This window comes from Amblyraja radiata, chromosome 3 (assembly GCF_010909765.2).
Source record: "Amblyraja radiata isolate CabotCenter1 chromosome 3, sAmbRad1.1.pri, whole genome shotgun sequence".
NCBI classification, from domain to species: Eukaryota; Metazoa; Chordata; class Chondrichthyes; order Rajiformes; family Rajidae; genus Amblyraja; species Amblyraja radiata.
Window position 1 is genome coordinate 81,156,548 of NC_045958.1, and position 14,775 is coordinate 81,171,322.

General features: G+C 41.8%; 1 pseudogene; it reads left to right on the forward strand.

Annotated features, from left to right (window-relative positions):
- Positions 1 to 2,637: 2,637 nt before the first annotated feature.
- On the forward strand, positions 2,638 to 2,746 carry LOC116971649 (annotated as a pseudogene).
- Positions 2,747 to 14,775: the final 12,029 nt, after the last annotated feature.

Here is a 14,775-nt window from a genome sequence, read left to right on the forward strand (position 1 = left end):
CAGTCTCAATTTCTCTTGTTATCCAGGGTTATTTACTCCTACTTATCTTGCCCTTCAGTTTAACGAGAACATGCATACCTTCAACTTTCACTATCCCAATTTTAAAAGCATCCCACTTTCTGAACATCCTTCACCCACAAACAAACTATTCCAATCAACTGTTGCAATCTCTTACTTAATACCATCAAAGCTGGCCTTGCCTCAATTTTGATTATTAATTTATGGATCAGCCTTGTCCTTATCCATAACAATTTTATAGAAAATAGAAATGGTCGCTGATCCCTAAGTGAATAGAAATGCGGTCACTGGAACAATCTTGGATTGTTTTTCTAATATTCTTGTTGTAATGTTCTCCATAATCAATAAAGCAACCCCCCATCTCCATGTCAGCTGTCCCACCTCTATCTCATCTGTATCCTGGAACATTAAGCTGCCAATTCTGTCCCTCTCTTAGCCAGGTTTCCTTAGTGGCCATAAATTCCCAATTTTACTTCGGAGTCACGTGAGTGACTACATGAAGAACCCGCCACTACGCACGTGTGTCATTATCGCTACACGCATTGTGAACAAGTCATTACGAGGGGAGGATGTTCCTCCCAAACGGCAGGGTTGAACCTGCAACAAGTAAGGTAGGAGAACTTAGTTTCTTGACTTACCTTTTTTACAGGCAGGCTGATGAAAACTGGCTGGGGAGAGTCTGCAGAACTGCAGGCAGCCAGCAATGGCTGGGGGCACCACTATCTCCCTTAAACGGGAGCCGGAGCCGACCTCAGCTCCAGCAGGACGCCGACAGCGGTGGAGCATTCTGGAGCCATCATTCCGACGGCTCGGACAACAGCCCCATGGACCTATACTACATGGGTCCGAGGGGCTGGAAGGTGCTGGGGTTTTTTCACAGCACTAAAAATAGCGGCAAGCGGTCAGTGCCCGAGAGCACCGAGTACGCGTTGGAGCCGCTGGGCCTGGGTCGCGAGCGGCCAGTTCCCCGAGAGGACTGGACCGCGTTGGAGCACCCCAGGCCCAAGTGGAGAAGGAGCGGCACAGTGCGGGAAGCACTGCACCGCATATTTAAAACTGCCAGACCTGCGGCTGCGAGCGGCCAGCTCCCCGAGAGGACTGCACTGCGTTGGGGCACCGCAGGCCCAAGTAGAGAAGGAGCGGCACAGTGCGGGAAGCACTGCACCGCGTTAAAACTGCCATACCTGCGGTTTGCGAGCGGCCAGCTCCCCGAGGGACTAAACCGCGTTGGAGCACCGCAGGCTAACGGCAGTACGGGCGGCTCAGTGCTGTGAGCACTGCACTGCGCTTTGGAACACCGCAGGCCAACGTGGATACAGGCGGCACAGTGACCGTGTACACTGCACCGCATTGGCACTGCGGGGCCTGCACCTGCGAGAACATACCGTTTTGCAGCGATGCAGGTCCAAGAAGAAATCCTCCAGTGGGTAAGTCCCATAGCAGCACCTTATACAGGGCTGTATTTTCACTTCTACTATTACAGGGAAGTGGTTGAGGAAAAGACAGACTCAGGGAGAAGGAAGCAGCACCTTTTCTATAGGGCTATAATCCTGCTTCTCTCTCCCCAGTAGACTCTTCTGTCAGAAGAGTGCTGGGGTCAAGTCTAGGGCAAACCCTGGACAGGTAAACAGATGTAAGAGCTGTAACAATGAGGTGATGCCTTTTCTAAGTCACAACGTACATATAGTGCATTATTGGTCCTTTCCTGATAGAAATACAGGAATACTTATGTTGTGACTGAAGGATTTAGCAGTCCAAAAATTTACAAACAAATTCCATTCCCATCTGGGACGTCACACGGGACTGTCTGTCTATGTTTCAGGGGGAACAACAGTACAGCTGTGAGTAAAGCTAACTGGGAAAGATCTACAAACCAGGTTAGAAGCCAGCATAGACCATATGTTTTCTATCTACTGCAGGGGCAAACATTAGCTGACACCATAGCTGTCACTTGCCACCGGGGATTGTAAATCCCTGAATGTACTAATCAATTTATGCATCTGGTTACATCCAACCGGGATTGACGCGGGCCTGTGTAAACCCGAAACCTCCTAGCAAAATCTTTTTATTTGGGGGTGACCTATCTAGAAGGTCAAGGAGTTGGACAATGAAGCCAAACTGGAGCTCATCTAAACGTCCAAACATCATCCTCAAAGGTATCGCCCCTATGCTGGAAGATGTGTACACCCACAACACACGGCCTCGGGGATCCAGAAGAAAACAGTAAAACCAGAAGGAAGCAAGGAGGTTGGTGCGAGAAGACATCGAATAAATAACTTTTTGACACTCATATCTTAAACAGTATCCGGGGATACACAATAGAATTTTACAACACATAATCTTCTAGTCGAGCTGATATATCGAGAGAGGAATTTGGAGGAGAACACCAAATGGATATTGGGCTATAGTATTTGCTGATGTTTCTACACGATATGGAACACCAGATGCCGAGCTACTCGTATCCAGACATAATCACCAATTACCAAATATGTCATATGGGATACAGACACTGGACATCAGCAACAGATGGGGTTTTAGCTGCATTGCAAGGGAAGAATTATTATCTACGCATTCCCTTCCTAACAAAATAGGATATGGCGCTTGACGCATCAATCATAGATCAGATCTCGGCTTTTTGGCTAAGATCAAGTATAATATCTGTTCTTATCAGTTTAAATGTCTGATATGTCCCTTATCTAGGGACCATATATTATAAAATTAAATAAATAAATAAATAAATAAAGAAGATGGAAATTAAAAAAAAAAATTTTAAGTGAAAAATAAATAAAACGATATATTCGTTTTAAGAACAGAAACCTTTTCTATTGTTAAGTATATTCGTTTTAAGAACGAAAATGGCAAGCATTGATTCAAAGGATGCTTACAATTTCAGTACCCATAACAGGTGAACACGGATGTTATTTTTATCTAATTGGATGGCTCAGCTCTAGCAGTATAGAGCACTACCTAATGTGTTTACATTAGCACCTAGGTTTTTTACAAAATATGACAACCAGCCACACAATGGTAATGGCTTCTTTGGATGACATACTAATTGTGTGGAAACTTAGGACGGGCTGAACAAATGGTAACAGCCACTTAACAATTATTTGGAAACTAGGATCATTATCCATCCAATTAAATCAAAATTAAAGCCTTCAAACTAAAGGGATTATTTGGGGTTCACCATTAACTCAGTTCCTCATGTCAGTAACTTTGCCAACAGAGGTTACAACCTTAATAGAGGCATACAGCAAAATAATTGACATGAGGATAAACCATCCATCAGACTGGTAGCAAGAATATTGGCAACATATGGTTTCCAGCCACATAATTCAGACCCTTACATTATAAAGATTTACAGAGGGCCAAAATATGAGCTCTTAAAATTAATGGTGATCATTTCAATAGAATGATGAAGCCATACAGAAGCCATATTGGAACTAAATGGTGGAAAGATAACATTGGGCATTGCTCCAATCCTATCATTGTCAGCAACCAGTCTATGGTCCTACATATGGATACTATGCACTAGGATGGTGTGTTACCAATTCCATCTCCAGCTGTGGAGGAAGATGGAATACACAGCAAGCATCATTATTACTAACACTGGGCATAACTACCTGGAAATGTTGGATGTTTTTTCATGGCCTAAAGTCATGTTGCTCTGGAATATATTAAACAGGTTATTAGATTATAAATTAACAACACTACTGTGGTAGCACATATCAACCACATGGGTGAAAGGGAATCTACATCATGTAACAATCTGGCCAACACAATTTGGCAACCTCATCAGGGGGGGGGGGGGGGGTACTAAGGGAAATACTACGAGATTCTGTGTCTGGTGTTTTTAATAGTACCCGACTGACCTACCCAACCTTGGTTCTAGGTGGTATTAGGGAATGAGATTAGAACCATGCAGCACCATCCAAAACAGACGGCCAGAGCAATGGACAGGATCACAGCGGGCCACAGACAATCAACCTAAAGACAATGTCTAAAATACATAAACTAATGGGAGATGTGTTGCAACCATAATACATCATCCAGCCTGTTTGGAAGCTTTGTTAACCTACAGGGGCTTAGTATTAGTGACATCAACTGTGCCAGAAGTGGCCCATCTACTTACCTATGGCAAGAGAACGGAACAACAGCTTATGAGGGACAATTTTTATGAGAATTCCCCAAAGACCAGGTATTCCCAAATATGGGACATCAGCATCGTCTTAACGTTGTTAAAGAACTGGGCTCCAGCCACAGCGCTGTCATTACAGTTTTTGACATTTTACAAAACTGTCATGCTGATGGCTTAGGTCACGGCACTAAGGACTCAGTCCCTACCAAATTAAGGCTGGATACCTTGACCAGTTCACCTGGCAACTTACACTTCTATATTCAGGAATTAGGGAACTAAACAGACAGGGGTCAGCAGGCCTTAAAATAACATTTTTTTTTTAGAGCCTATCCTACAGATGATTGACTGTGTTGTGAGACATCTACAAATATACATGGAACAAACCCAGACCATCAGTGGCACAGAAGAGGAACTTCTCATCAACGACAGACAGCCTCATTAAAGAATAACAGGCCAGGCCAGCTAAATGGCTAACATAGTATTGACAAAAGTTGGTGTAAACACTAACTGGGTTAAAATCTCACTCCACCAGGCTGCAGCAACGTCGGCAGCATTTAAATTGGAGTTTCCTATGGATAAAATCCTCAGGACTGCAGGATGGCCATCGGAAAGAACATTCTAAAGATTATAACTAACCAGTAATGGAAACTGGAATTTTTCAGAAACATTGTTAAGTTTCTGTACCATAATTTACCCCAAAAAACAGGGGCTATCAATTATTATTAACTTTATGGTTATTTATATATATCATATTGATGTTCAATTTGTTATCACTATTCTCCCCAAAACCAAAGCAGACGTGATGATGGACTCGTTCCACGGCTTGAATCACAGAGGTTTGAAATCTTCATGTAGTCACTCACGTGACTCCGAAGTAAAATAGTAAGATTAAACGAGAACTTACCAGTTCGAAGTTTGATCTGTATTTTATGATGAGTAACGTTGAGGGAATACATGCCCTCCGCTCCCACCCTTGATCATAAACACAACTGGTATCTTTTCTCTAATCTTACTATGCTTAAGTCATTACACGTATCTGTGATTCACTCCGCTGCTTTGAAGAATGACACACGTGCGTAGTGGCGGGTTCTTCATGTATTCCCTCAACGTTACTCCTCATAAAATACAGATCAAACTTCGAACTGGTAAGTTCTCGTTTAATCTTACTATTTTGCATTACTATCCAAGCCCTAACTTCATCTGTCTTGTCTGGCCTCCAATATTGAAATAAATGCAATTTAATTCAACCATTATTTTCCTTGCTCCCTATTAAGCTGCTGCCTACCCTGTTGTCTATTGAACCTGCTGTCATTGACTTCTATCCACCTCCATCCTTCCTCATTACTGCATTGGAGCCTATTCACTTCCAATCTAGTTCAACCCCTCTCAGAGAGCTTCAGTAAATCAAAAATGGATCAAATATGCTGGAGTAACTCAACAGGTCAGGATACATCTCTGGGGAAAAGGAATAAGTGATGTTTCAAATCTGAACCCTTCTTCAGACCAGTTCAGACACAAAGCATCACTTATTCATTTTCTCCAGAGATGCTGCCTGACCCGTTGAGTTATTCCAGCATTTGTGTCTATCTTCGGCATAAGCCAGTATCTGCAATTCCTTCTTACACAACTTCAGTAAAACATCCTGTCAGGATATTGGGCATCTCCAGACTTTTTGTGTGTCCAGTGTTGGTTATTTGTTAATTTGTACAACACTATGCTCTAACAGAATGCTATAATTGGCAAACTATTCATTGGCATCAATTCAATGATTCAATTATACGGTATTATCACATGTACCTCGGTGCATTGATATTCTTTGTCTGGCATACAATCCATAAGATTATACTATAGATAAGCACAATTATAGAACAACTATTATAGTGTAAGAATAGGAGATATCACCGAGACAATAGCAACAGAGTTTCTGATGCCTATTTGTGCTCTTCAAGTTTCAAAGTTCTTAGTAGTACAGAGGCTTATCTTGGCCTTAAAGGCACATTGTCCTGGTGGCAGCACTGGGTTGGTGTTGGCTTTCTCATGTGTCCATGTGTTGTAAACAGTGGATGGTTGTACAATGGGCAAACGTCCCCATTTTCACAGTGGGGCAATTCCTTCACTTACTGATTTGTGCGTAAGACACTTATTCCTGACCTATGCTGTTGAATCCCACAACCTATAGCCCTAGTTGATGATACAGCCATCATAAGCTGGATCTTTAATTCAAAGCAAGCTTGAAACATTACTGGATATCTCCTGCCTTGGTCACTCATCTCTCAGATTGGTCAACAGAAGAGTCTCTGCTCAAATCTCAAATAGTTGACTGTATTCAACGGGCTCAGCAGCACCCAATTGTGGGATAAATAAACTTTGTTTTAAAGTATGTGTTGGAAAGAACTGCAGATGTTGGTTTATATCCAAGATAGACACAAAGTGCTGGGGCAACTGAGTGGGGCAATTCAGACTTTGAGTCTGAAGAAGGGTTCAGACCTGAAACATCACCTGTTCCTTTTCTCCAGAGATGGTGCCTGGCCCACTGAATTGCCCCAGAACTTTGTGTCTATCTTCAGTTCTTCTTTAAGTTCTGATAAATTATTTTGCGAAACCCTATATACTGGCCCTATTGAAATGTCTGCAGAGTGAGATAGAAACATAGAAACATAGAAATTAGGTGCAGGAGTAGGCCATTCGGCCCTTCGAGCCTGCACCGCCATTCAATATGATCATGGCTGATCATCCAACTCAGTATCCCGTACCTGCCTTCTCTCCATACCCTCTGATCCCCTTAGCCACAAGGGCCACATCTAACTCCCTCTTAAATATAGCCAATGAACTGGCCTCGACTACCTTCTGTGGCAGGGAGTTCCAGAGATTCACCACTCTCTGTGTGAAAAAAGTTCTTCTCATCTCGGTTTTAAAGGATTTCCCCCTTATCCTTAAGCTGTGACCCCTTGTCCTGGACTTCCCCAACATCGGGAGCAATCTTCCTGTATCTAGCCTGTCCAACCCCTTAAGAATTTTGTAAGTTTCTATAAGATCCCCTCTCAATCTCCTAAATTCTAGAGAGTATAAACCAAGTCTAACCAGTCTTTCTTCATAAGACAGTCCTGACATCCCAGGAATCAGTCTGGTGAACCTTCTCTGCACTCCCTCTATGGCAATAATGTCCTTCCTCAGATTTGGAGACCAAAACTGTACGCAATACTCCAGGTGTGGTCTCACCAAGACCCTGTACAACTGCAGTAGAACGTCCCTGCTCCTATACTCAAATCCTTTTGCTATGAAAGCTAACATACCATTCGCTTTCTTCACTGCCTGCTGCACCTGCATGCCCACTTTCAATGACTGGTGTACCATGACACCCAGGTCTCGCTGCATCTCCCCTTTTCCTAGTCGGCCACCATTTAGATAATATTGTGTTGGACAGACTGGACAATAATTATCGTTGTTTAGTAGTATCCATGCAATGCCCCCACACCACAACACTGTCACCATAGTGAGATTTAACTGCATATCTCTGGAGTAATTCAAGCTTTTGTTCATAGGTCTACTCTATGTTCTGTGCAGCCAAAGCACTGCTAATTTTAATAGGTATAATTTTCAAGGTCTGTAAGGGCAGACATAAACTGAAGTATCTTGCCAGTCCCCAATGGTGCCATCACCAATGGAGTGTAGACACAGACACTACTAATGCTAGAGCTGAAATATCAAACCTTCTTCACATGTTGTAATTTAATTCCTTACTGTATGCGAAGAAATTAAATGAAGCTGCTTGCAAACAGCTGTCAGAATTTGATGACCCTAGCATTTATAAAAGGTTTTATTCCATCTACTTTGAAATTTATATATTTTAAATGTCAGTGCACAAAATCATTTAATATCCTTCCCAGGTTATAGCCCATTACATAAATTATATTTGAATCGTTTCTTGACATTCAAAACAACTTTTAATTTGTGTAATTCCTTCTCATTGAGCCCTTCATTAAGTTTTTAAATGTTATTATAGAACATGACTTGGGGTAGAGCAGAGGTCCGTCCCAAATTGTTCATGCCGATCAAGTTGTCTAACGGAGCTAGTCCTACTTACCCTGCTTGTGTCTGGCCACATCCTTCCAAATGGAATCAAGGGATATGGGAAGCAGGAACAGGGTGCTGTTTGTGAATGATCAGCCATGATCATATTCAATGGCGGTGTGCTGGCTCGAATGGCCTGCTCCTGCACCTATTTTCTATGTCTCTATATTTCAAACCTTTTCTATCCATGTACCTGTACATGTGTCTTGATGCAATTGTACCAATCTCTATCACTTCCTCAAGCAGCTTGTTTTATATATCTGCCATCTTATGTGTGAAGAAGTTGCGCTCAGGTCCTTTTCAAATTTTCCCTCCTCACCATAAAACTATGCCCCTTATCCTGGGGAGCCTAAAACAATTTACTTTATTGATGCCTCTCTTCACTGTCCATTGTATCACCAATGTTAGTGTCATTCACATACTGTACAACAGTGAAGCCTGCACTAATCCATGTAGCACACCATTCATTACAGCCTCCAGATGAAAATGTTATCCTCTACCACCACCCTCTGTTTCCTACCTGCAAGCCAATTTTATATGCCATAGGCGAGCTTGCTCAGGATCTCTTGTGATCTAACCTTCCAGACAACCTACAATGTTGTACCTTGCCAAAGGCTTTGCTAACAATCCGTGTAGACAGTGTCTACTGCTCTGCCCTCATCAATCTTCCTGGTCACCTCTTTAAAAGATTCAAGCAAAGTTGGTGTTCACTTCCCTAAAGTTCATTCATTTTTCAAGTGCATTCTGAGAATTCATGCAGACAGTGTGTCAGCGACAATCCTGGCATTCAATTTTATTTCAAACTCCAAGTGATGGAGTAACCTAAAGGGTCAGGCACCATCTGTGGAGGAACTGGCTAGTTGTGGTTTTGTGTTTGGACCCTTCTTCAGATTCTGAGTCTGTCTGACCTGCTGAGTTGCTCCAGTACTTTGTGTTTTTTTCAAGATTCCAGCATCTACAGTTCTTTATGATCCGATTTTATTTTCACGAGTCTTTGCATTTCAGCTATCATTTAATAGTGTGTCTTAATCGATCATTTATATAGTTTGCTACTTCATTAGCTATGGGAGATGAGCATACAGAGGAGCGGAAAGATGCAGGGTGACTATAGTGGTGGGAGAAATGTGCGTGCACTGAGGTAGATGTGCAGAGAAAAGAGCTTACTAAACGGGCAATCTGCTCTTTATCACTTTACTGACTATGGACGATTGAATTGTTCACAATGGCTGTTGTTTTTCTTTCATGTGTGCATTGAAACTGCCACCAACTTACAGTTGTTGGTCCATGACAAGTCATGGGTAATATTTATGTTAAGGAACTTGAAGCTCTCAACCATTTTGACTTTGGTAGCATTAATACATATTGGCGCATTTACTCCACTGTGCTTCCAGAAGTCGATTATTAGCTTTATAAGATCACTTTAAAGTTCGCTTTAAAGTGCTTCAATAATATCCTGAAAATCACCATAAAATTCCTTGTCTTTCTTTTCATGCCTTGCTATTTATTTTACTCTTTTATTCTGTCATTATTTAATTTTAATTCCCATTGGAACTCTCTGAATTTATAAACCATCTTGGGTCAATATTAATAACTCTTTCTGGGACTCCAATGCACACATGAAAGAAAAACAACAGCCATTGTGAACAATTCAATCTTCCTTGATCAGTAAAGTGATAAAGAGCAGATTGCCTGTTTAGTAAGCTCTTTTCTCTGCACATTTATCTCCAAGAAAGGTTTCTACAAAATGGAATTCCACATTCCACTCATGGAATGCAGTAAGTAAAAGCTGTCAGAAAAGACAAGGACGATTTAAAATAGAAGGTGTTTGGTTGAGCTGATAATGTCTTCCAGAGAATGTTGTTTAACAAGCAGGCTTTCCAAACATAGTTCACATTTGTCTTTCGATAATCTAAAGTGACAAGACTTTAATGGCCTCTCAAGTCATACATATTTTCCTGTGCTTCTTCGGTTTTCCAGAGGTCACAACAGTGAACTAAATGCAGGTCAAGAACTGACAAGGGAACAGTTAACTGTTGAGATGTTGGAAATATGGCAACCAATTTTCACATGGAATAGCTCCCACAAACAGCAAAGTTAGAATACACTGAACGGCTTGATTGAGAGGTCAATTATTTCCAAGACTCTGGGGAAAACATCTCTGGTTCTCTGAAAAGAAAAACACTGTGCTTATTTCTTTTAAGTTCAGGTTTAGGTTTTGGATTATTATTGTCACGTGTACCTAGGCACAGTCAGAAGCTTTGTTTTGCATGCTATCCAAGGTAACACTGTACAAAGATACAATCAAGCCAAACTTTAGCACAATATGTAGAGCAAAGGGAGAGATACAGAATGGAGAATGTACTTCACTGTGCTTCTGGAAGTCGATAATGACCTCCATAAGACCATTAAACATATGAGCACAATTAGGCCATTTAGCCCATGACGTTTCGGGTCCAGACCCTTTTTCAGACCCATTCCTTCTCTCCAGTCATGCTGAGTTACTCCAGCTTTTTGTGTCTATCTTCTATTTCTGTACAGTTCTCCCGCATGGCTTTGTTCCTATTGATTTCAGGAGGGCTCCCATAATCATGCCTGGAGAGTCTGGGACTAGATCACTGGGCAGATTTCCCAGCCTGAGAGCTTCTAAGCCGCCGTGAGTCTGCCTGGCTGAGTGCTGAGTGTCAATACAGCCAGCATTGGAGATGAAGATGTAGAAGATGTGGCTGCTGACTCAAGCCACTGTCACACCTATAAAATGCAAGCTCCACAAAGGAACATGAACATGACTGACACTGGGGCTCTGGTGGAAGATTTTGACCATTAAAACGAGACTATTTAAAAAAAAAATTGTGACAGAAATTACTCAGCAGGTCAGGTTTTGGCTGTGATGAGAGAAACAAAACAAACATTTCAGGGCGATCACACTTCATTAGAACAGGGAGTGAAACTATTTTAATATTTCATGGCAGGGAGAGGAATGGAAACAACAAAGTGAATGTTTGTGATACAGTGGAAACCAAGGGAAACTAAAGAGCCTGTCCCACTTAGGCGATTTTTCAGGCGACTGCTGGCGACTGTCAAGTTGCCGGCAGTCGGCTGAAAAACAGGCAACAGGAACGGCGACTGTCAGAGTGGAACACACACACACACACACACACACATCGCTTCCTTCACCAGCCCGTTATGCGGATGGGGACAGCGCGGTCTGAGTGAAATTCACACGGTGAAAGCCAAGGTGAAGCAGACACACACCACAATGAACAGGAAGGTTGGCAATGTAATTAAGACGGCTAGAAGCACAGTGTACGGTAAGTCCTTTAAAATAGGGGGGGGGGGGGTAGAGGGGGGAGAAGGGGGGGGAAGGGGGGGGAATGGGGGGGGAGGAGGAGTGGAGACAACTTTTAAGAAGCCAGAGATACACGGCTGTGAAGCTCGGCAGACATTAACATTACCGGTCGGTTATCCTTTGTTCTCGCTACTCTCCATGGCGGCTTCATTCTGATCGCCATGAGGCCGCGACTAGTTCCCAGAATGCGGGAACTACTCACGACCTTGAAAGCGACTACCCGGCAACCACCCGCTAACATGTGGCGACTGCATAGTCTCCTGCAGTCGCCTAAAAAGTCGCCTAAGTGGGACATGTTGTGGTGGAGCTGGCTAAGGTAAGTTAAAGGCTTGTTAATCACAATTGATCTGTTTACAGGAGAAATTAACAAGAGATGACCACAAACAGGAGAAAACAAAAGAAAAGTGCGAACCATGAGGCTTATAAGCGTTGCAGGTACTAAAAATGTGAAATAAAAATGGAATATGAAGGTAATTCTCAGCAGGACAGGCAGCATCTGTGGAAAGAGAAACAGAGTTAATTTTACAGGCTGATGACTATTCATCAGTACTGTCTAATTCTACTACATACTGGAAATTAGGTTAATTATCAAGCAGATTTTACCCCGTGTGGAAAAAAAGTAAAATTAAGTATTATTTTAATGTAACAAAAATGATTAAAACATAAAATTAATGAAGAATAATGGAAAATAATTTGTTAACTAATTTAAAGGAAATGATTTAACTTCCCCTTTGGTTTCTAATCCTCAGGCTGAGAACCCCCATTGAATTTTCCACCTTAATTCTGGGCAATCCCCAGCAACATTTGAGTTGGATTCAGCAGTAGCTTACTGGTATTGCTGATTCTGTTTAGGTCCATTCTGGAGGTAATGTATCAGTGATGATAAGAACCAACCTGCCATCACAGTTAAGCAGACGGAGAGAAGGAAAGGGTGTGTTTCAGGTCGAGACCCTTCTTCAGATTGAAGAAAGGTCTCGACCCGAAACGTCACCCATTCCTTCTCTCCTTTCCCGCTAAGTTACTCCAGCATTTTGTGTCTATCTTCGGTGGAAACCTGCATCTGCATTTCCTTTCCTTCCTACACACTTCCCTGCACCATTTCACACCCGGTCCTGAGGTTGACAAAAACATTATATCTTCTGCATGATAGGAGAGGAATGAAGAAAGAATGACTGGGGTGTGAGTGGTCCTTGATTAAGTTGACTGCTTTCCCGAAGGTGTGTGAAGCAGCAAAGATTATTTCCGGATCATCCTGTTGCATATTTGCATGCATCAGACTGAAGGATCTGACCTCCAACTGGCACGTTCAGTCCTGCCGTGCATCCTTTAGGCTGGCTCAGTCTGTGGCTTGAATGTGAATGATCACCCACACACCAACGGGCAACTATTTACCTCTCAGTGTCTCTCAGGAGTCTCTAGATGATTTTATTTAATGCCCGACAATCTGAGAGAGTGGTAAGCCTGAGGATGAATGTAACATCAGCTGTCACTCAGAGTCTTAGATCATCTATGCTTTTCTGAAGTTTACAAATTGGACCAAATAAGACTTATTCACGCTTAGTTTAGTCTAGTTTAATTTTGAGATACATAGCGGAAGCAGGCCCTTTGGCCCACTGAGTCCACACCGATCAATGATCCCTGCTCTCGAAAGCTTGCAGTTCTGATCAGAAACATTGATTCTAGATTGCAAGATCTGTCACGTTTCCCATTGTTAAAATCCAGAAATTGCTTGATCCTCTTTTTTTACAATGCAGAAATGCATTGCTCCTAAATTGCATAATCGGGTTATATTGAAATGTTGTTTGCAGCACGATAGCATGTCAGCCGTATGTTGCGATTCTTAACTGCTTTAGCTAACTTTAGATGCATTTTGATACCCCGGAGAATTAATTTCTGATGGACTGTTCCTTTTGAGTGTGGGATGATTATCTGGGAATTGCTGTAGCTTGGATACCTGACTCAGTCGTCGCATTTGATGCTTTGCAAATCAGTAGAACAAAGTCATTACACACACTAAAAAGAGCAGAACAAATAATCTTCACCTAACCGCTCAGAATTGATAGACTGATGATTTTCGTCTCCATCAGCTTTTAATTATCGGAGATTAGAGTCAGAAAGGACAGAGTGGGAACGGACAGAGAATTGAAGTGACAAAAAAACTACAAGCTTAGGTCACTCTTAAGGACCAAATGACAGTGTTCTGCAAAATGATCACGTGCGCTTCATTTATTTCTCTGAGATTTTAGTAGAATGGGAAGAGTGAAAATGTTTAACCCTTATTTTTATACTGTGTCACGAGCACTAATGTATTCTGCATATTCACTTTTCAAAGTCCTTCATAATTTTAAAACGCTCACCACACATGCTAGAAATAAATTACTTGTTTATGTAGTGATTACTGATTGTTATAAAGTCTCAGTCTTAGCGACACTTTTGTGAATCCAGTTTGCAAACTTCTCCATTCCCTCTCCATACTTGTAATAAAGAGGTTAGAACACTTCATATATTTTAATCTGTTGTTTTTCTACAAAATGTAATTCCACTCATGAAATGCAATTAGTGAAAGCTGGTCAGTATGGACAAGGCAGATTAAAAATAGAGGGTTTTGGTCTAACTAATAATGTATTCTGCAGTGTAAGCTATTTAATAGGCATAGCTTTCCAGACATGGTTCAAATTTGTCTCTTGATAACCTAAACTGCCCAGACTTCAATGACAACTGAGGTTATTTTTTCCCAGGCTTCTCTGATTTTCCAGAATTCACAACAGTCAACAAAATGCAGGACAGGAATTGTTTGTCATCAGTTACTGTCCAATGGGTATTATGAGAATGTGTAATTGACAATGGAAATAGTAACCTGGAAAATCAATATTGCTGTATCAAAATTCAGGTCAGAAATGATCTGATAGAGTGTTAGCGCATACTTGATTATCATAGATTAGGAGGGCATTGCCAACCATCCTGTAACAAGGACGTGAGTGCAACACTGGCTCTTACCTATTTCAGTAATAACTACCTGCATCAGATTCACCATCTATTACTGTGTGCTTTATGTAAGATGTTACCTGACTGTAAAATCTATATATAAGCAATGGTCATGCATCATAGTTTGGCTAAGTGCAGTGCCATCAGGTTAATTAGAGAATCATGGTGAGTTATGACTGCTGAATAATGGAGGTGACCCAGGGTGGAAAGGATAGAA